Source organism: Mixophyes fleayi, chromosome 4 (assembly GCF_038048845.1).
Source record: "Mixophyes fleayi isolate aMixFle1 chromosome 4, aMixFle1.hap1, whole genome shotgun sequence".
Lineage (NCBI taxonomy): Eukaryota > Metazoa > Chordata > Amphibia > Anura > Limnodynastidae > Mixophyes > Mixophyes fleayi.
This window is the reverse complement of record NC_134405.1, coordinates 14,616,621-14,640,225: the sequence shown is the minus strand read 5'-3', so window position 1 is coordinate 14,640,225 and position 23,605 is coordinate 14,616,621. Positions and strand designations below refer to the sequence as shown.

Below are 23,605 nucleotides of genomic sequence, written 5' to 3'. Positions count from 1 at the left end.
CGAGCAGGGCCTCCTCTCCTTCTGTTCTCCACCACCTTAACTCTGCTCTTCAGCTCCTTGTCTCTACCACGAGGTCCTCCTGCCCTTCTACCCCTCTCTCTACCCCGCTTGGGGCTCTCATCTAGCTGTACATTGAGCTTCGTAGTTACTGTGCTTTTTGTTAACTGTACCGTGCTGTCTCACCCTGTATCGTGTTTCTATCTGTCCCTGTACGGCGTTACGGATAGCTAGTGGCGCCCTATAAATAAAAAATAATAATAAGAAGAAGAAGAAACAAACTGGGTAAAACAGACAAAGAGGTGAGAAGGCCCTGCTCGCAAGCTTACAAACTATGAGACAAAGAGAGTTTGATACATGAGGTTAAATCTACATTTTGCATTTCGGTCCAGCCAGACCGCAAAGGTAAAAGTGATTCGTAAGTTAAAGGATCCCATCACACAACAATGTTGGTCAGGGGGTAGTTGTCTTGTGTGTAATGGGTGGTAATAGGGTAATCTAGTGAGGTTAAGAGGGTGGTTGAGGAATATTATAAACTTGTCTGAAGAGGTGGGTTTTCAGAGAATGCTTGAAAGTTTGTAGACCAGAGGAGAGTCTTATTGTGCGAGGGAGTGAATTCCATAGAGTGGGTGCAGCCTTAAAAAAGTCCTGTAACCGGGAATGGGAGGATGTAATGAGGGTGGAGGAGAGACGCAGATCTTGTGCAGAACGGAGTTGCCGAGTTGGGAGATATTTTGAGACAAGATAAGAGATGTATGTTGGTGTGCATCTTTGTTGGTGGCCTTGTAGGTTAGTAAAAGTATTTTATATTGGATTCGGTAGAAAACAGGCAACCAGTGTAGAGACAGAGTAATTCAGCAGAGAAATAACGATTTGCATGGAAAATCAATCTTGCCGCTCCGTGCAAAATAGATTGTAGGGGTATGAGTCTGTTTTGGGGAAGACCAGTAAGAAGAAAATTGCAATAGTCAATGCGGGAGATGATAATTGCATGAATTAAGGTTTTTGCAGTGTTTTGTGTAAGATATGTGCGAATTCTGGAAATGATTTTTAGATGTACATAACATGATTTAGATATAGAGTCGATTTGAGAAACAAAGGATAGTTCAGAGTCAAAGATCACACCTAGGCAGCCAGACGAGTCAAAGATCACACCTAGGTCATGTAATCAACAGAGATAGAAATGTCAGGTATGCTCTTGGTGGGTGGGAATGTTATTAATTCTGTTTTAGAAAGATTAAGCTTGAGTTGTTGAGAGGACATCCAAGATGAAATGGCAGAAAGACAGTCAGTTACACGGGACAACACAGATGTCGAGAGATCAGGAGAGGATAGATAAATTTGGGTATCATCCGTAAAGAGATGATACTGAAATCCAAAAGGAGCTTATTAGATTTTCAAGAGAAGCGGTATAGATAGAGAACAGCAGAGGACCTAGTACTCCAACTGATAAAGGAAGCGGGGGAGCAGAGGTGGCCCCAGAGAAATTAACAGTGAAAGAGCGATTAGAAAGGTAGGATGAGAACCAGGATAGAACAGTGTCTTGAAGACCTAGGGATTGCAGTGTTTGTACGAGAAGAGAGTGGTCAACGATGTCAAATGCAACAGAGAGATCCAGGAGAATTAGGAGAGAGTAATGGCGTTTAGTTTTAGCAGTGATCAGATCATTGACAACCTTAGTCAACACAGTCTCTGTGGACGAAAGCAGAACTGAAGAGGATCCAACAGGTTGTTTGCGGAAAGGAAGCGTGTGCGGCGAGTGTAGGCTAATCTCTCTAGAAGCTTGGAGGGGCACGGGAGCTGAGAGATGGGACGGTGATTTCAAAGAGAGTTTGGGTCGGAATCTTGTTTTTTCATAATAGGAGAAATCACTGCGTGCTTGTATAGTGATGGAAAGATGCCAACAGAGAGTGAGAGACTACAGATTTTAGTTAGAGGTGAAATTAACACAGGAGACAGGGATCTACCAATTTGCAAGGGAATATCAAGAGGACAGGAGGTAGAGTAAGAAGAGAGTAGAAATTTCCTCTTCATTTGTGGCGTCAAATGAAGAGGGTGTCAGAGGGTGGTGGGAAGGAATTGAGCTGATTGCTTGTCGAGGAAGAGGATACCATTTATAGTCTGATCTTATCAATCTTGTCCCCGAACACATATAGCATGGATCCCAACAGCTTCATACAACAGAGAAGAGATAATTCCCTTCAAGTCATGAGAGTCCTGGTCTTGTGTAGAAGCGACAGGACATTGTCTTCCTGATAGTAGACACTCTGGGAGACCGTGTTGGAAATAAAGCTCAGAAACCACATCTGCAGAGTTGGGTTGAGCGAAGACTTGGGTAAGTTCAGCACCCAGCCATGCACTTCCAGAAACTGAATCAGGATTTAGATGCAATGTAAAAGCAGAGCCTTGGACGGCGCCTTCAGTGGAAGGTTGTCCAGATAGGGAATGACTGTGACTCCCTGGGATCGCAAGAGTGCTGCCATCACCTTCGTGAATACCCTTGGGGCGGTGGCCAGGTGAAAAGGCAGAGCCCTGAACTGAAACTGATGTTTCTGTACTGCAAAGCAGAGAAGACACTGGTGACCCTTCCATAGTGGCACATGTAAACAAGCATCCTTGATGTCTATGGAAGCCATGAACTCTCTCTCTTCCATGCCTGCAATCACCGTGTGCAGGGATTCCATTCAGAATTTGACCACACGTACCTGTTTGTTCAGGGTCTGCAAGTTTAAGATGGTATGGAATGAAACATCCGGCTTGGGAACCAGGAAGAGGATGGGGAAAAACCCCTTGCCTCTTTCCTGCTGCGTGACAAGGACAATTAGCCAGGACAAGAGAAGCTTCCTAATGGCATCCTAAAGTAGTAGATGAACCCCCATCATAGTATCCTGTCATGTCGCAGCCTTGTCCCCTGGTCTTGCGGTTCCATGTCTTGCCGATCTTCGGTCTCTGTGGTGCGCTCCTCTTGGAGCAAAGGATTGTCCGCTAGAAGGAGCTTCCTGACCTCTCCTGTAGGAACGAAAGAACTGACACTAGGACTGCTTGAGTTTAGTGGAACTGACAGCTAAAGAGATACTCTTGCCTCCTGTAGCCACCTGAATAACATGTTCTAATTCGGACCCAAACAACGTGATACTATCAAATAGCATCAAAAGCTTCAAAGGTGCACTTGAAGTTCTCATTCACCGCCGAGGAACGTAAACATAAGGCATGGCTGTCCGCAATGATGAGACCCGAGAATACAGAGATGACTGACACAGCATCCATAGATGCCTGACGCACATAATCAGAGGCCTCCTGGATGTGTTCTGCTAATGAAGCTCAGATCTAGGAACATTATCCTGGAGATCATGAACCAACTGCTCTGGCCACAGCTGAATGGCTTTATGAACCCCGGCTGTGGACAAGTTCGGTCTAAACAAGCTCTCTACCCTGACAGGCAGAGCAGAGAATAATAACACATTTTCTGTCAGTTGGGTCCTGCAGAGAGATTCTGCTTTGTGTAGGGATAGCTGAAGTCGTGGACAAACGAGCCACAGTTTCGGCATCTGAAACGGTTTATTCGGTTTCTGATAAGCATCAGACGCCATGTCCAAAAGCTGAGGTGAGGGGGGAAAACAAACAACCTGTTTCTTAGGTCTCCTAAAGAGAAAGAACAGCGGAATCCCCAAACTCAGGTTCCACAAAGCCTAATGAGTGTCTGACCCCTAGGATAAGGTTATCTACATTGTGTGTGGAGGAAGAATCCTCTGTACTTATTGCTTCTCCCCCATCTGAGTCTAAAAACAACTCTGTTAAGATACTGTTACTGTTAAGAATAGCTAGCTGGCAGCCTAAGTTAACTGTCCAGGTCAACAGGTAATCAAGGAGGAAATTAGGTTAGAATTTCCAGATAATGTACAATGTGTCTTGACAGTACTATACTGGCTGATATAGCAGTGGGAAATATATTAATATGTTTCAATATAAATGTTATTGTATCAAACTGTATATGAGACTTTGATCATGTAACTCTGCAGATACAATGTGTCAAATGTCTTAATGTTCCACGCAAGGGTGAAGTGTCATGTTATTCGCTGATGTAATATTGTAACACTTTGTTAAGTGTATCCAGCCAAATAGCTAATTCAGTCAAGCCATGTCATTGTGCACTCAAGGTAACAGAGGCAGTATGTCTAACCGTTAAAAAATGTAAGTGTCCACTGATAGACTCCTGCTAAAATCGGTAACCAGGATGCAATCCCCACTGCTTCTGCGTCCTGGCAATCAGCTGTCATCCATGGCGTGCGCTCATTAACTATTCTGCCTTCTGTGTGTGTACAGGGCTATATGCATTCTGTCCCATGATTGGTCCTTGGCTGTACTTAATGCAGGGAGGTGTCAAAGTCGTATAATTGGATGAACGAAAGTATATTGGTTTAATATTGGTTTGCCGTGCGTATTGCGAAGCGTACGCCACGTGTTACGTGACGTGGTGCGTTCACATGGTAAAATACGCACGCACACACTCGCATTACAAGTTAGTTATTTATATAATTTCATATTGGTTCTGTTACACTGTAATTCAGGAGCAGATAGTATTCGGTTTATTATTAGTCTATATATATATATATATATATATATATATATATATATATATATATATATATACACGTATATGTTGATTATATGTACATTGTAGTGTTATTAAAGGTTTAGGTAATAGGAAAGGTGTCATGCCTGATATCACATTGAAGCCCTAATCATCAGCAGCTGTCCGGTGCAGTCGGCGAAGAGATCGCACATTGCATACTTTAGTTATTGATATTAGAGAGTAAAACCTTTGTATGATACTGGCTGTGAAAAGGAGCAGAACCCCTGGAGAGAAGACCCCCACCTTTGGATTCCTTAGATTGAATCAACCTATTACCTGTCTGGCCTGGACCCACCCAACGTCTGGACCTATAGAAACAATCTACGTCATCTCTATTGTTCACAATGAAACACTGACTGTATATATATTAGTTGCATCTCACTGGGGCCTCAGTCAACTCTGACACAATATTCTATACAGAATATTGTCCATCGGGTCCCGTGGGTGCGCAAGCGAGCGCAAGCGATTGCATTGGTATGTACTTATCTTTTGGTATTGGCTTTGCTGTACTGTACTTTATCATGATATAATAATGTATTGAATTGTTGACTATTTACATCTGTTAAAAATAAATCACTTTGTGCTTTGGACACACATACAATTAATTGGGCAATGCTTATTTTAAAACGATAGAATTACTTTAATAATTTGGGGGCTCGTGAGTTAGGAATTACGTTACCGGCAGGTATGCAACGCTTACGATATTCGGTTCCTCAACAAAGGGTGGATGGACGGACGCGTCGTATAAAGCAGGAAAGAACATAATACGTCTAATACCTGTGGTTCACTGTGTGTTGCGAAACCGAATGTCCGTTGTTGCATAGACTGAAGGAACGCTAATTAGAATCTAGGGACAAGAAAGAAAAATGTTTCTTTTTATTGTCGTTTTATGTTTTAAAAGTGTATTGCATTGCTGTGCGTATGTGTAGTTCCTGCTGTGCGTACGCGAACTTCCGGTAGATTTGCCACGTGGTTGAACAATAGTTTTGATAGTTGTTATATGCATACTGTAAGCACTTGGTAAAGTCTCTGAAAAGATAGTGCCATTGTTTGGGAAAGTTATTTTCTGTACAGAAAACAAAGGTTATGTGTGTGTATGTGAATGAATACATAAAGGCAAAAATATACTGGTAACTATAGGCAACTATAGGTTTTCGCACATGCACCCAATACTAATCACGACATTCACTGATAAAGGGTATTGTTTGCTGGAAAGGACAGAGCATGGCAGTGTTATCTGTGGTCCGCATAATGAATCATTGAGCTGTGCAAATCGACCGCATGGCAAGGCCGTGATTGAGTATTGGGAGGGCAGTGTGGTACTATTTGAAAATTGATAGCGCTTTAGTTCAGGTGTGTCTGACGGGGCATGTTAAAAAAAGGTGACCTGACAACAAAGGTTCTGTTCTAGGGCTGAGCAGGATATAAAGAAACCTTTGTGTGAGTGGTGTTCTGTTCTAACAAAGAGCAGGTGATAAAGAGACACCACAGAGTATACTTGGCAGGTATACTCAAAGCGAAAATAACAGGTTTTCGCGGCATTCCCGAATATTAATCGCAAAGCTTACCGATAGTTAGTATCCGTAGGCGGTGCGATTGGACCGCATGGTTGATTTAGTGCAGCCGTGATTGCGACTTGGGAGATGTGGGAGGAAATACGCTGCAACCACTGATATTCTTGATTGATATCTGGTGCTGACAGTGGTAAAGTACTCAAACTAGGAAGGGCATTGATATCTTAAGGGGACGTGCCTGTTGAAAACGTCCATGAATAAAAAAAATCTCTAGTAAGTTCTGTTTGAAAGGAGAACAGGTAAAAGTCTTTTTGTGTAGCGTTGAGAAATAGGTTGTTTTCACAATGGATATGAAGCAAACGATAGAGATAGTTCATGTTGTGCTGCCTAATGAATGGCCGGTTGGTTCGGCAAAATATGTTATGTATAATAAATACGGTGCGTATGCTACGGCATATTGCAACAAATGGGTCAAGATGACCCGGGAGTGTGTGAAACCTTTCCCAAACATAGGTACTCTTGACTCAGAGGTGTTAAATAATGTTAGAGATAAAGTGCGGTTGATTAAATCAACAAAAACGAGAATTGAACATGATGACTGTTTAAAATTGTGGCAAATGGAAGGTAACACGTGGCAGAGCAGCGAACGCACAGCTGAAGTGAGTGTAAGGAAAAACACGTGTTCAGCGGAAGTAAGCGTACCGGAAACAAGCATTCCGGAAGTGTGCGTTGCAAAGCGTGGCATACTGAGCGCAAACACGCCCCCGATAAATTCGGTCGGGGCGGGAAGTACAGCCAATACCAAAAATGTAAAAACTGTAACTAGTAAGTTGTATGTTGTTTTAAGTAACGTTAAAAGTAATGTTTCAGGACAAAGAAGAGGAACGGTCCCACCAGCAGGGGCAGCTGCTGAAAGTGGTGAGAATAATGAAAAGGTTAACACAGGGGGAGACATCCATTGCACTGCAGCAGCAATTTCAGCAACTAGTTTTAATGATTTGGTAGACTTACATCCTGTCTGCACAACAGCAGTTCCCAATGGGAAAGCAGACAGGAATAGTGATGTTCCCTTAAAACATGTAGCAAAGCATGATCCATGCGCTAGGTCTGAAACATTTTCAATTTTGTCTAATTTCCCTGATCCTAAGAAGGATTTGACCAAATGTCAGAAGTTTATTAGATATTATGGTAATATGTATGAGCCAACTAATAACGATTGGCGAGTATTATTGAAGACCTGTCTTCCTCTCAATACTGATATACAAAAGTTCATTAAGGATTGTATGTTGGAGGAGGATGAATCCTTAACCGAGGATGATAATCAGGACAATATTAGACATATAATCACACAGTTGGCCATATATTTTCCAGTGATAGTGAACTGGAGTAAAATTTTTACTATCCAGCAAAAAGATAGTGAAAAGGCAACAGACTATTTTTGCAGAGCTTTGATAGCAATGGGCAAATATACTGGGGTACCAGACATAAAAGATAATGTATATTACAGGGAGGTTGCTGTTAAAGTTCTAATGGATGGCCTCAGGGAAAACTTGAAAAGAAGGGTGCAAACTTCATTACCAAACTGGAAAGGAATCACTGTAAGTGTTCTCAGGGAGTCAGCTATAGGACATGATAAAAATATATGTAAAGAGGAAAAAGCACTAAGTGATAGGGTAATGATGGTAAGTATCCCAGCAGTAGAGGGACTGCACACACGACCACCAGCATACAACCCACATAACAGGAAACCCAGAATAGTGAGATGTTACAATTGCAGAGAACAAGGACACATTAGGAGAGATTGTAAAAAGGAAGAGAAACAACAGGAATGAGGAAGTGTTTTCAAGGCAGTAAAATAGGACACCTAGCAAAACATTGTGCAGACATGACAGGGACGTGCTTCTACTGCCATAAGAAGGGACACATGAGTAGGAACTGTGTAGAGAGAAGAATGAATACCTGGGTTGGAAATCACATAGACATCCACAAAGGAGGCGTAAACTTCTCTCAGAGGTTCCCCTTTAATTGATTGCACACTCTGTAACAACTAATATTCTGGGGGAGAAATATAGCCGACTCTAGAGTTAATCTGTGGTGAGCATTAAGGTGCAAAATGTAGAAAGAAACTTATTTTTTTAAAAGTAATCTTTGTTGATTTTGTTTGTTCGTTTTATGTTGTCACATGTTTGTTTTCCTAAATTGCTAGCCGATGGCAAAGAATAGAAATGTTTGTTTTGTTTGCTGTTTTAAGATAACTATCTTGTTTTTCTTTTCACAGATAAAAGGGACACAAAAGAAGTATAGACAAGTGTTTAAAAGGGGTGAGATAGAGAAATAGAAGAATTACTCTTGAAAGACTAATTAACAATAGACAATTGGAACACTCTTTTGTTTTAGGCTGCAGTGACTCATGATAATTTGTTTGGCTGAGAATCATTATCCAACAATGAAGTATGTATATACTTTGCTCCAAAATATCGTTTTATGTATTTCAGAGAAAATATGAGTCACTAAGAGTACATTTTTACATTTCTCTATTATAAGTTAGAAAAGTCCGTTGAAAAGGTATGTAGTCAATGAGATACCGAGTTCTTAACGAACAAATGACGGACGACACTGGATTGCACTGTTAAGAACCCCTAGTCAAGTATGGGGAGGGGTCATAGTTAGCAAATAGCTAAGGGGAACAGTGGAATGAATACAGCCATTTCCCCATAGAGTCAGAGTCCAATCCAGCTGTCATTTTGTTGTAAAAAAATCTCCCTTTCTACATGTATGTTTGTATTCAAACCTTTGTATTCCCATCATTCATTGCTTTCCTATTTCTCATTCTTTACACAAACGCTAGTCTCTCTCTCTCTCTCCATCTCTCTCTCTCTCTACCTCTCTCTCTCCCTCCCCCCCCTCTCTCTCTCTACCTCTCTCTCTCCCTCTCTCTCTCTCTCTCTACCTCTCTCTCTCTCTCCCTCTCTCTCTCTCTACCTCTCTCTCTCTCTCTCTACCTCTCTCTCTCTCTCACTTTCTCTCTCTTTCTGCTCTGGTAGAGATAAAATCAGACACAGTCTCAACAATGGGGCTAAAACATATTTTTATGTTTTTACATAAGACAAATTCAGAGATACACACACTAGATTGATATGAGTTACAGAAACAGTCACGGGTTTTGTTTTCATGTGTATAGAAACTGCTGATTTTAAGCAGAAAGGTTCTGTTGTGGAAATACGATTCATGTGTTATAGATTGCATATCTGTTTTGTTTTTTTGTTTTGGCTCGTGCCTCCTGTACAAAAATGTGCCTTTTTATGGATGCACAAAGGGTGGAGACAGGAGATTGCTAGAGGATAGGCATACAGATATGCATCTCTGTGTAGAACATTGGAGAAGGATTTTTACCACAAGATACGACATAATGTGAAACCCTAGAAAATGTAGAATTTTCATGTTTTATAATTTTCACTGTTAGACAGGCATGTACTGGATACTGTTATATTTGAAGAAAGTGTTATAGAAAGAGACCTCTTTGCCTTTCCCACTTAGTCAAGTAGCTGAATATGAGGTACTGAGAATGACATGTGAGTTGGCAGAGGGAAAATCGATTGATATACATTGGTCTTTAGCATTTTTCTAGTCTAGAGGGCGATGTTGAGGTGACTGAGAAATCGTTTTATAGCAATACCAGCACATGATTAGGACACTACATAGAGGACTTTATACAGTGACACAGTTACCAACTGAAGTAGCTGCTAGTAAGGTCCACACTTACACGAACAACCATACAGGGCTGTCACACCAGGGAGAACATAGCTGTCAAATAGACAGCTGGGTTTTATGTGACAGCTAACAAATCTATGTTTTGTTTTGTTCTTTGTTGTATTGTTTTAGTTTTAAAAAGGTGAACACACACACACATGCACGCATACACATATTGGTTAATATAGGAAGATTTGTGTTACCCGAGGGATAAACTGTCTGGAAGGTGAGGAGTCTGGTGGACTCTGGAGAGATGGACAAGGTAGACCAATAGAGCCATCCCATATCCCTCCTGCTGATGGGTTTTCCTCCAGGTAAAACAAATACACGTCATCCAATTACCACCATGCAGGATCCTCAAGTATACACAGGTGTACCAATGAAATATGTCTGGGTAGAGGTGTATTGAAATGTGTCTAATGTATTACTGTATCATACTCAAAGCTTTTGTTATTTAATGTGATAGTCCTAGAGTTATAATAGATGATAGGGGTATTCATGTTGTTGATAATAGATGTATAATGTATGAGTAGTGGTAACAAATCACATACTTTCAGTTAGCCATAAACCAGTGTGAACATAAAGTAGTGGTACTCGGTAGAATGAATTGAATAGACTAAGAGTTGGAACTTAATTGAAGTGCCACTAGTCCTTTCCCGCTACCAAGAGATCACCCCTGGGCAGACTCCTAACCTGTCAGTTTTTGAAATGTTCTTGACCCCTCGTGAGATGAGATTGTAACTGGGAGGCTAGGTTAGACCTTGAGGGAAGGTAAATAGTGAGACAGCAACCGAGAACGTCCAAAACACTGTTTCCTGAAAGGTCACACTAACTGTCAGGATGTTGGATCAGGAGAGTAAGTCGTGGAGCAGTAATTTCTTAAGCTTAGGTTATTTGCCAGACAGGTACCAGGTGTAGGCTACCAGCCTCACGGCTTCAAGGGTAGCAGAGACACACTGGTGCCCATACCACCCACTGCAGAGGGCCCAACACTCAGAGAAGGGTCTAAGGGCACTCATGTGTCTGTACTGGAAGGCCTCGGATGCAGTTAGTAGCACCTGAGCCAAAGGCTAAGACTGTTGTCCAGCATGAAGTTGTAGTTTTTCCTCTTTTGTGTTCTCTCATTTCACTCTCTTCTCAGGACGGTTAATTCTTTTGATTATTAGCAGGTGACAGAGACTGGTTCAGGTAATGATAAGGAGGTATTAGGGAGGAAGAAGTTAGTAGCATAATCAGTCCGGCCAATTACTCTATTCAATTCAGGGGTAAAGGAAAATTTAGAAACCTTGGAGCTTGGAGAAAGTGCGAAGGGCTATTGTCTGAGTAGCATTACGTCCGTAAGTACGGCGACCCCATAGTTAAAAAAAAGAGATACACCCAGCGATGCCAGTCCAGTAATATCCGGACTCGAGCAGGCATCCTTGAGAATGATTATCATTCTTGGGAGGGTAAGGTTTTAGACCAAACAAAGTGCTGGGCGTGCTCACGCGTGCCTCAGTGATTATATCAAGTAGGATTAGTTCTCTTTCCACTAAATATTCTTGAGGTACCCGAACTATGGGTGGGAGGTCACTAGGGGAAAAAGTAGGACACCTAGGTCCCTCAGTCTGAAGTCTCCCAATGCTTTACAAGCCGATCACTGTTAAATCTGAGTATTGGGAGACTGGGAAGAACGAACAGACAATAGCCCACCCACAAGTGTTGATGAAAAGAACTGGTGACATTATTAGATGTGTGTATATTAACGCAAGCTGAAGGAGATTGCATATGACATTATTGATAGACATAGGATGATGCTATTGATGAACATGAAGTGTTTAAATATATTCTGAGCTTAAAGACATGCGTTGGACAGAAGAACCTGTTAAACTTGAAGAACTGTAGTAGAGAATTCTGTATAGCTGATACACGTTCTACTGTACCATGTACCTTTCCAAATAATGTATTAAGTGTTTTATTGCACCCTTGAAGGGCATACAAAAGGTTATCTCCAAGCTCCAGAAGTGTACAGTTTATAGTAAAAGAAGTCGTTTAGAGGATTAAGACTCTCTCTTGTGATAACTTGTTTAGATCTACAAACAGCGTGGACATACACCAAGGGGGATTTGTATTGCATAACAATGAAACGTGGTACTGAGATCCTGCTTATAACATCTTTAAGGTGATAGTTTATTGTACTATCAAAGGGTGGACTGTCAAAGTCGTATAATTGGATGAACGAAAGTATATTGGTTTAATATTGGTTTGCCGTGCGTATTGCGAAGCGTACGCCACGTGTTACGTGACGTGGTGCGTTCACATGGTAAAATACGCACGCACACACTCGCATTACAACAGTTAGTTATTTATATAATTTCATATTGGTTCTGTTACACTGTAATTCAGGAGCAGATAGTATTCGGTTTATTATTAGTCTATATATATATATATATATATATATATATATATATATATATATACACACGTATATGTTGATTATATGTACATTGTAGTGTTATTAAAGGTTTAGGTAATAGGAAAGGTGTCATGCCTGATATCATATTGAAGCCCTAATCATCAGCAGCTGTCCGGTGCAGTCGGCGAAGAGATCGCACATTGCATACTTTAGTTATTGATATTAGAGAGTAAAACCTTTGTATGATACTGGCTATGAAAAGGAGCAGAACCCCTGGAGAGAAGACCCCCACCTTTTGGATTCCTTAGATTGAATCAACCTATTACCTGTCTGGCCTGGACCCACCCAACGTCTGGACCTATAGAAACAATCTACGTCCTCTCTATTGTTCACAATGAAACACTGACTGTATATATATTAGTTGCATCTCACTGGGGCCTCAGTCAACTCTGACACAATATTCTATACAGAATATTGTCCATCGGGTCCCGTGGGTGCGCAAGCGAGCGCAAGCGATTGCATTGGTATGTACTTATCTTTTGGTATTGGCTGTGCTGTTACTGTACTTTATCATGATATAATAATGTATTGAATTGTTGACTATTTACATCTGTTAAAAATAAATCACTTTGTGCTTTGGACACACATACAATTGATTGGGCAATGCTTATTTTAAAACGATAGAATTACTTTAATAGAGGGCTTAACCTGTCAGTTATAGCGTTGCATCTTTGCATTAGCTGACATACTCTCCGTTCCTGTGGATACACTGTCTGGCTCTGTTTGATACCCGTTGTGACCCTTGGCTTGTTTCTTGGACCCTGCTTGTATGCTGATTGTCCCTGACACTTGGCTCTGTCTCCTGGAATTTCACCTCTAACTGTCAGCCCCAACCTTTTGACCTGTCTGTGATATTCCTTCTCGCTTCTGACCCACGACCTTTGGCCTTTCCCAAGTTACTCGAGTGCTTAGCTGCTGGTTTTTCTGCCTCCTACCTCCATGCAATCGGTTACTGTACATAAGCTTTTACTATGTTTGAGTTAAGTGCTGGGGGCATTATCAGTGTCGGTGTCAGCTTTTATTCCTTAACTATACAGTAATTTGCCTCTGTGTCCCTAATGGGGTCCTGTGATGCTAACAGTGCCCCCCCAACAATCTAAGCTTACAAGACGTAGCTAGATCCCAGTATTCTCCTGACGTGTTTTTAAAAGAAGGGAATCTCGGATAATTAGATGAAAAATAGAGTCAAGTTTATTAACTCTTGTGTACATGGACCAACAAGTCTAATCAGATCAGAAGGTAACGATAATACTTTGCACATATGTTTTATAAGCAATAATCTTGGCACCCTTAAGCAGAGAAGCATTGAGCTTGCAATTTACACTGACTAGATAACTATTAATTACATGCACCTCTAGTCAAAGAATGTGCCTCCCTGACCACATGTCACCACAATTTTGGAGATGTTAATTTTCTTATCAATGTTTTTAAATAATCACTACTACAAGACAGTACGGCCTTGCAGAAGCACATTCCAAGAAGCATGGAACATGAAGAACATTTCAAACAGATATTTCTCTCTTGCAAAACCTAGTTCATAAATAAACAGAATCATATAGATACATTATTGCTGATAGACTCCATACTGTAACCAGATTGCTTATTCGAATTTCACTTCTCTCTTCCCCTGGGGATCGTGACAACCGTTTCAAAAAGATCACTCTTGAAACATTTATTGAATGCATCAAAGTCCATTTTTTCATTGTTTGAATATGGTAACACACAACTAAAGTTGGGGACAGGATTATTAAAGTTAACGAGATCACATACATGGAAGACAAAGTGTTAATAGCAGAACATAGGAAGCCAGTATACATGGTTGGTAAATATAGACTCTATTACTCGAATTACTGTAGTACATAACTGTATGTAATATCTATAGATGCACTCTCATTTCATCTATGTAAGAATAAAAAGTATAGATACAAAATAAAATAAAACTGAACCTAAAACAGATTCCATTACTCAATGTACAAACCAAAGTACACAATATATGAGGTATGTGAAAACATAGGCCAGTAATGTACTTTATCTTGCGTAGAAAGAGCGGAAACTGTAAGACTCTTAAACTATCCTATTGTCTGAGGTGTTACATATATATTAAAGCAGAACTGTCACCGACACATAGTGCGCGGATGTATTCTTTGTTATGCAGCCGATCAATTCATGAAATACCTCAGTGCTGTCACTAATTCCTAGTGAAGTGATTGGCTGTATCATGGATGTTGGTACAGCCCAACTGTCTCTATGTTTCTGTAATTCTTGGTAGAACCATCCCACACTTAGTACTTCACAGCTGTAGTAAACGGTATCAGATCACCACACACAGCTGTGAGATATATGTGTGTCTGTGATGTAACCCACAGCTGGGTGACATGGTGATTAAAACTGTAAAAGGTGATCATTAAATTTACTCTATTGAATGCTTTTGATAATGTTGAAATTGTCCTCCTGGTCATGCATGATGTGTTTGTTTTGGTGCATCTAGTCTTGTACCTTTCTTAATCTGTACATTGCCAAAGAGTCTCCATCCACGTCAGATCTCTGGAGAAACCACATAGGACCTACAACTCCTTAATCAAACATGACCAATAACAAATATGGGGATCTCCCCAGCATGTAAATGTTTTATAACAAGATCCACAGCCATTCATTTCCTGTGTCCCCTGACATCTTAACACCATTTAATCTGTCCAACATGTGAATGAAAGGAGCAGTCAAGATGTCAATTAAAGAAATGTCCTTAACCTCCTGAATCAAGTCCAAAGAGAAGGTGAGATTCTTACTAAGGTACAATACATCCGGCTGATGAAAGGACAGGAGGAATCTATCTACAGTGACACGTTTATCAGGAGAACCAAACCATAGAATTGCTGGATCCACTGGGACAAATTTACCAAAGAGAAAAATGCAGTCACACAAAACATATTATTTTATACAATAAAGCCCATTTATTGGGATAGCACATACATTGTTGCACCCCATTCCATATTTTGGAATTGTCTCGATCAAACTGCGCAATCTTTTGTGAGCTAGGATATAAATGACTTGCCTTCTATTTTAAAACTACAGTCTTTATTAAAGATAACTTTGCTGCATTGTACCCATTCCAAAACTGCACTATATCTCCTGCAATTCTGTATGCACTATGCTGCATTGTACCCATTCCTAAACTGCAATATATCTCCTGCAATGCTGTATAATTGTGGAACTGGGCATATGATATAGTATTCTTATTGTAGATTTGTAAGGCGCCAGAGTGCTCCGGTATTGCCGTACAGTAGGGAAAACAGGAACATACAAGGTAGACAAAATAAATGCCTCTAAAAGCAAGAGATGGGTTTTCAAAGAGCGTCTAAAGATTTGAAGGCTGTGGGAAAGCCTTATTGAGCGTGGTAGGGAATTCCATAAGTGGGGAGCAGCACGGGAGAAGTCTTGTAGGCAGCAGTGAACGGTGGTTACTAGAGATAAGACAAGGTGCAGGTCAGAGGTAGATCTAAGAGGGCGGGAGGGGGAGTATTTTGATATGAGATTTGAGATGTATGCAGGGGTGGTTTTGTTGAGGGCTTTGTAGGTAAGGGTGAGTAATTTGAATTTGATTCTGGAGGACACAAGGAGCCAGTGTAGGGATTTGCAAAGTGGTGCAGCAGATGTGAAGCGGAGAGAGAGGAAGATCAGTCTTGCTGCAGAATTTAATATCTATATATTTTTATAGCATTAATCATAATATGCTATACATTGGATAGGAGCCATTCACATCTGTCCCTGCATAGATTCTCTTCTTTTAAATTTCTATTTGTACCCCAGAGTGCCGAGGTCATTGTGAGTGATGGGATTCACATTCATTTATACTGTTTCTCTTGCTGAGGGACCCCTACGGTGCAAGAAAAAAAAAATCATTCTTACATGATTTTTTTTTAAATATAAATCTACATATTAGGACACATGTTCAGGAGTCAGGTTCTCTTATGATTATTCATTAATGGTGCATCTGGATGTACACAGCTCTAAAAACAAGATGGTCTTAGAAGAGAGAGGGGTGAAATGGAGGAACTGAAGATCACCATTAACATTTATATAATGTATTTTTAATGTGCGCTGCAGCGCCAGGAGTGTAATACCTGGTGCCACAGCATTGAATGGGTTAAACCCTGGCGCTGAGTGTGTAAATGTTTATTTAATTTTTTTTAAGTGAAATGTGTATATGTGTGTAGGCGTGCAGCACCGAAAGGGTTACCGCCCAATGGTGGGTGCTGGGAGTGTGTAAATGTATATTGTTTAAATGTATAAAATTAATATGTTTGATGTACAGGCGCTGCAGCGCCGGTAGTTAGCTGGTGTGCAACGCTGAAAGGATTAACTCAGCGCCGGGAGTTTAAAAATTTGTAAAATGTATTTCAAGTATAAAAGTGTTTTTAAAAACGGGATTTATACTTACGATAAATCTTTTTCTCTGAGTCCATCTGGGGGACACTCCTTAACCATGGGGACTTACAAAAGCAATCCCTCTGAAGGGTGGGACCGCTCTGATCTCCTTGCACACAGAACACTACGGCCAAAGGAGGCGTCCCCAGACGCAAATATATTAAATTGGTAGAATTTCGTAAAGGTATGGACCGAGGACCAGGTGGCTGCTCTGCACAGCTGGTCCGCCGTGGCTCCATTACGAGCCGCCCAAGACGCCCCAACCGACCCGGTAGAATGGGCAATAATACGTTTCGGCACAGGGAGATTAATACGGACATAAGCCTCCCTGATAGTCAGGGTAAGCCATCTGGCAATAGTTTGCTTAGATGCTGGCCATCCCCGTTTGGAAAAGTCAAACAACACAAATAGAGACTCTGCCTTACGCATCTTTGCAGATCTCTTAACATATATACGTAATGCCCTCACTACGTGCAAATATTTATTTGTCTTTGTTCCAGGAGTCTGAGGATCCTCTCTCTACGGGACCCTGTAGGGCAGGTTTTATCTGCAGCCCCAAGGCCTTGCTAGGACGTCCCTTACCAGTGGATCCCTTGTTCTTGCGCAGAACTCTGGGACTTCCCTGTCTTTTGTTCGGTTCTTGTCCAGCAACCACCAGCTGAGGACCTACCTCCTCCACTGGTACCTTGAACACGGGAATGCTCCTCTGGAGTGGGACCCTGCCCAGGAAAGATGCCACCATCTTTCCCAGCAGCTTCAAAGACCTGGCTACTGACAGCCTCTTGTCGGACAGGATCCTGCCTGTCCAGTCCATCTAGGACCTCAACTTGTCCTGTGGAGACAACCTTCTGCTGCGTACCAAGTCCCTCACTAGTCTCAAGAAATTCATTCTTAGACAAGGGATTCTCTGTGACCCTTTCAGACTCTAGAAGTTCGGTCATAGACTGAACAACTTGTCTAGCCTTAGCACCCTGAATGGGTGTGACTAAAACCTTTTCCCTTACTGAAAAATCTAAGCCTGTATAGCTTCGTCTGAACGAAGCAAATCGACAGCCCTGAGCTCTTTCTGATTTGACAGAAGCCAGCGAGGTAATTTTTTTCAAAACCTGAGGTGAGCTGGTCCCATGAATTCTATCACGATATTCTTGACCTACTCGTCTACCGAGGACCCTGTCTGCTGCCGGCCAAACCCAAGCAGCCGTCCTCCCACCCCACCCTCTTGAAACCAGAGGTGGGTGGTAGTCATGCTGCTGGTCTATCCGGCAGCTTGGCGGAAGCTCTCCGCGCCACAGGGGCAAAGGATGACCTTCCCCTACGGGACTGTCTCCTGGATTCCATGGCCCCTGGGACTGGTAGTCTGGCCTCTGCCAGACCCGCCCCCGTAAGGAGGCTGTCTGAAAGAACTAGGCCTAGCCCTAGGTCTTGGAGTATTTTCAGGCAAGGACGTCTTCTTGCCCCCTGAAGCCTGTAAAATCCAAGAGTCTAATTCTGGACCAAATAACATCCCACCCGTAGACGGGATGGATTCTAATGATCGTTTAGACTCTGAATCCGCATTCCAAGCCCTTAACCATAATGCCCTTCTAGCTACTACAGCTGTAGCTGAAATAGACTAAGCTATGGAGGCCGAATTATGGGCCGCTTCATATACATAGCCTGCTACCTCCCCTAGCTGCATGGCCAGAGGCAGTAAATCTGAATCCTGCAAGGCAGACTCTAACTGCCCTGCCCAGACTTCCATGGCCCTAGCTACCCAGGTAGAGGACAATGCTGGCCTGAGGCTAATACCGGCGGCCGAGAAGATCGATTCAGCAGGGATTCTAATTTCTTGTCAGTCGCATCCTGTAAGGACGCTGACCCGGGTACAGGTAGTGTAGTCTGACGAACCAATCTCGCCACAGGTGTATCTACCTTTGCCACCTGTTCCCAACGGGTCATATCCTCCTCCTGAAGGGGATACAATACGCCAAACTTCCTTGGCATAGAGAACCTTTTATCTGGATATTTCCAAGAGGCCTCTACAATATCCCTCAACTCAACTGAGGGAGGGAACCTGACCACCTGCTTAGAAGCCTTCTTAAAGAGGGAGCATTCCAAAGACTTCGTCTCCTCTACTTCAGCAAACCCCAGGGTCTGACAAACTGCTCTTACCAGGTCGTCCATACCCTGGTGCCTAGAGTTTCCTTCTGACTCTATAATGGACACATCTGAATCGTCCAGCAATTCCCCCTCCTCCTCTGAGGAACTCTCAGAGTCTGACACTGACCACAGCGCTTTAGCCGTTTGTCTACGTCTTTTAACACTACGCTTGTGTCTGGGGTTCTCCAGTAGATGGGTAAGCCGGTCCAGGCTTTTAGCCACCGCTGACCAACCCACCTCTCCCATCTGGGAAACCCCCGGGAGGGCTGGGGAGGGAAATACACTGACCCCTGGGGAAAATGACTCATCTGTCATTCCTACTGTTATACCCTGAGAAACCACAGATGTAGCTGGAATCTCAACTGGTCTAGATAACAGATTTACAAGGGTATTAACTCCCTGTGTTAAGGCAGCCGCCCACTCAGGAGGATCTACCGTTATGGTGGAGGTGTCTATAGGCTGTTTCACAGGAGCCACAGTGCAGGCTGCACAGAGCCCCCCCTGATCCAGCCGTTCACTTGTTAGTTTAACATTACATTTTGAACAGACATTATGTTTGGTACGTGTTGTTTTGCTTTTATCTGCCATCACAAGATAAGAAAAACTAAATCACGTTTCAAAATTCACAAACACTTCTCCAATTTATCAGAAAATACAGATTAGGTTATATTAACATATCATAGTATTTTTGATTTAAATAAGACAGGCTTGGAGAACTTTATAGTTTTCTCATAAACAACAGTTCTCTCAACACATCATAGTCTTATAATATACATGTCTACACATGCACACACATAAGAAATAAAAGTGATACTCAGCGGGGAAGATATGTGTCAACAGTGCACTTCTCTTCAAATGACTGCTGCAACTGTCCTCCTTTTGAAGCTTGACACCAAAAAGGGATCTTCCACGTGCTCACTCAGCGGGGGAGGGGAAGAGGTGCTTCTCAACACATTCCCCTACCACTGGAATCTCCTTCTGTGTCTCTGCTAACAGCGATTTCCCCATTCTACTTAGGTGAAATCCTGTTGCTTTATCTTTCTCACATTTTGCTACCACACCGCAAAATACAGGTACATATTTATCTATGAACCAGTAAAAAGATAGTATTTCTGTTCCTTTTCCTCTATATAGAGAGTATAAGGTATAATTAGTCAAGCTGAAAGGCTGCAGCAGGTTTTTCAGTAATGACTGCAATTAGCACAGAACACCTGGGCCCATTTAGCATTACATTTGGAACAGACAATATGTTTGGCACGCCCAAACACTTCCACAACCTTTATCAGAAAATACAGACTAGGTTATTTAACATATCATAGTATTTCTGATTAAATAAGACAGGTTTGGAGAACTTTATAGTTTTCCTTAAACACAGTTCTCTCAACACCTCATAGTCTTATAATACACATGCATACACAGAAGAAACAAAGTGATACTTAGCGTGGAAGATATGTGTCAACAGTGCACTTCTCTACAAATGACTGTTGCATCTGTCCTCCTTTTGAACTTTGGCGCCAAAAAGGATCTTCCAGGTGCTCACTCAGCGGGGGGAAGCGGTGTTCCTCAAACACATTCCCCTTCCACTGGCTCTTCTTCTGTGTTGTTTACTTTAACAGCGTTTTGCCCTTTCTCTTATATTAGGGGAAAACCTGTTAGAATGTGTTCCCCGCTAGCGCTATTCAAAGCGCGCCATGCTCAAGAATTCACTGCCATCCCCATGGGAGGAGGAACTTGGTATACTCCAGCTGGCTTCCGGGGAACCTCAGCAGTAAAGGCGCTCTCTGCCTAATGGCAGCGCCCGTTCTGCATCAGCGGGGAGAGTCTCTTGCCGACTGCTTCCCGCTGTGAGAAGCGCTTCTTACCTCTCTGTCAGCCGACAGGCGCTTCTCCCACGAGTTAGCTCCGTTTACACGGAGCCTCTCGCCACTGTCAAAAGAAAAAAACTGCAAAAGAAAAGGAAAAAACCTATAACCAGTGAACCCTGTTCACTGTCTCTCTTGGAGCTCTTCAGGTACAACCTTCTTCCAAGGGCACCCAATTTAAACTGAGGTATGTGGGAATTGGCGGGGGTTATATGCTGTCAGCTGAAAAAAGTTAACTCTTTGGATGCCAGACTCCTCCCCCCGACTCAACCCCATGGTTAAGGAGTGTCCCCCAGATGGATGAAAGAGAAATGTATATTTAATAATGAAAATGCACTTATCCTCCCTGGTGATCCAGCGGGAGCTGCCGTGGAGTCTTCACCCCCCCGGCATCCAGCTTTCAGTGGATAGCAGAGGGGTTTACAACACAGCCTCCTGGATTCAAATGAACCCAGTAGATGCAGCGCCACCTGGGGGTCCCAGCAGACTGAGCTGCATATTGGAGCTCAGAGATACGTGTCAGGTAGGTAACTTCTGTTGGTGGGTGGGAATATTAACTGTTTTTTAAGTTTGTGTTGGCGAGAGGACATCCAAGATGAAATGGAAGAAAGACAGTCAGTAACGAGGGCCAACACTGATGATGAGATCAGGAGAGGATAGATATATTTGGGATCAGCAGCATAGAGAGGATACTGAAATCCAAAGGAGCTTATTTGTTTTCCAAGAGAGGTGGTGTAGATAGAGAACAGCAGAGGACCTAGCACCGAGACTTGTGGTACTCTAACTGATGAAGGAAGCAAAGCAGAAGTGGATCCAGAGAAATTAAAGATGAAAGAGCGATTAGATAGGTAGGATGAGAACCAGGATAAGACAGTGTCTTGAAAAACTGGGGATTGTAGAGTTTGTATGAGAAGAGAGTGGTCAACAGTGTCATATGCAGCAGAGATCCAGGACAATTAGAAAAGAGTAATGGCCTCTAGTTTTCACAGTGATCACATCATTTATGGGATACAGTGTGGATATTGTAAACGGGAATATGGTGTTTTAAATGGTTAAGTGGAATTTGTGTTTTATGAGTTATTATAGTCACCGTGATTTGTCAAAATAGCCCCGGTGTGAGATATATAATATCTATGCTGTAGTGTGATGTACTATTGAGAATATATGGAGGTTGATATGTATGCAGATAATACAAAAACAATGGTGTTATGTATTATGCATTTCTGATATAGTGAGGATTTTGTGTTGATTCTATATGGATTGTATATAGGATTAGCAGTGCATTTACATATTGGAAAATATGTATGAGTTTAATGTTACCTGGGACACATGTATACATATATCCAAACACAAAAAGATTTTACACATTTATGAGATACAGAAAGAAATTAATACTGTAGTGATCATAGAGGAATTACAGTTATAAGGATCAACCTATAACATATTTAGGGGGAATAAGGCCTAATTTTAACTGCAGTGTAAATATGGTATATCAAAGGAATCCATTGATAAATTGAGCTACTAAAGTGTAAAATGTGAAGTCAGAGGGTCTGTTGGATGTTTATTCTGTGGCTCTGCACATCCCGATGTTAGAAGATAAGTGTCACCTGTGTTAGCTTCAAAGACCTCATAGGACGAGCTATATCATGGCATAGGTTGGAGTTTTGACACCTGAATAGACTTTTAGGACTCGCTCAACATGTTGTCTGGCACAAGGAGACCATGTGATGAATGGCTATATTTTATACAGACAAAATAATTAAGTTTTCAGATATGCCACTTAACATCAATAAAAGTAATGATTAAAAACATATTCCTCAATAGCATGATGAAGGGCAGTTCATATGTCAAATTAAGAATTCTGGCACACAGAGAAGTTGAGGAAATTAGTATAAGCTCAACCGATACCCTGTACCTAGGTCTGTATATAAAGTCATAGGGGATTTATTAATAATAAAATCGGGTCTGTGTGACACTACACAGAAAAGTTAGGTCACATAATAGAATTGGGCAGTAAATCAGACAACATTCAAATGGTGATTGTAAAATTTTTCACAGACCACAACCCCTTGGGGTGGGGTAAGGTGTAAAGGTGTCTTTAACAAGCTGAGACCAGTTACAAGAAACTGTCAGTCTTTTGGGATATCGATCATTATTGCTAAACTGTCCATCTTCAAGTCAATTTCCCTTGGCTCAGAACATACCACTTATCTGTAAGTTATACTATGAATTTAATCCCTTTATTTTAAACTGTTTTGCATTTGTGTATGTTATGTCAATTGTTTATTAATTATTTTTTATAACCCATAATCATTGTACTTTTTGTATATTGAATGTAAAAATATAATCGTGATGTCTTTATTGCTCTAAATGAATTCACCACCTGTCTAGAAGAGATTGCTTGACCTTTCACTGCAGAGGTGTGAATCGTGAATACATTGGTATACCTAGCCGAGTGTGCTTGCATGTACATTTGTGTCACAGAGCTTTGAGGGGCTAAGTGTTAACCTTTTGATTGTTGGTGTGTTCCTTGCTAAGCTGTGGGTAACAAAGAGTGCTCATTGTATGCCAGTGTGAGACAGTATATTGGGGTTCTATTGTTCTTATTCAATAAGTGGTGGCAAACCTGAAGTGTGTGGGGGTGCGAGATCGCTGTTGTGGGGGCGATTCAGCAGGTCTATAACCTGTGTGATAGGTAAAGAAAAAGAGACTGAATGCTGGAATCGTGGGTAACCTCATACAGTAAACACTTCCAAGCCACAAGTGCGCATAGTGCGGTTTGTGACAGGTGATATATTGTTTGACGGTGTGAATATAGGATAAGATATTA

At 41.8% G+C, this 23,605-nt stretch overlaps 1 protein-coding gene and 1 long non-coding RNA gene across 3 annotated transcripts in view; one reads left to right on the top strand and one right to left on the bottom strand.

The window, feature by feature from the left end:
- Positions 1 to 23,605, top strand: part of LOC142151067 (uncharacterized) — a 140,772-nt gene that overhangs the window by 17,553 nt on the left and 99,614 nt on the right. The window lies entirely within an intron of this gene.
- LOC142151046 (uncharacterized) overlaps positions 1 to 23,605 on the bottom strand; it is a 219,974-nt gene that overhangs the window by 109,857 nt on the left and 86,512 nt on the right. The window lies entirely within an intron of this gene.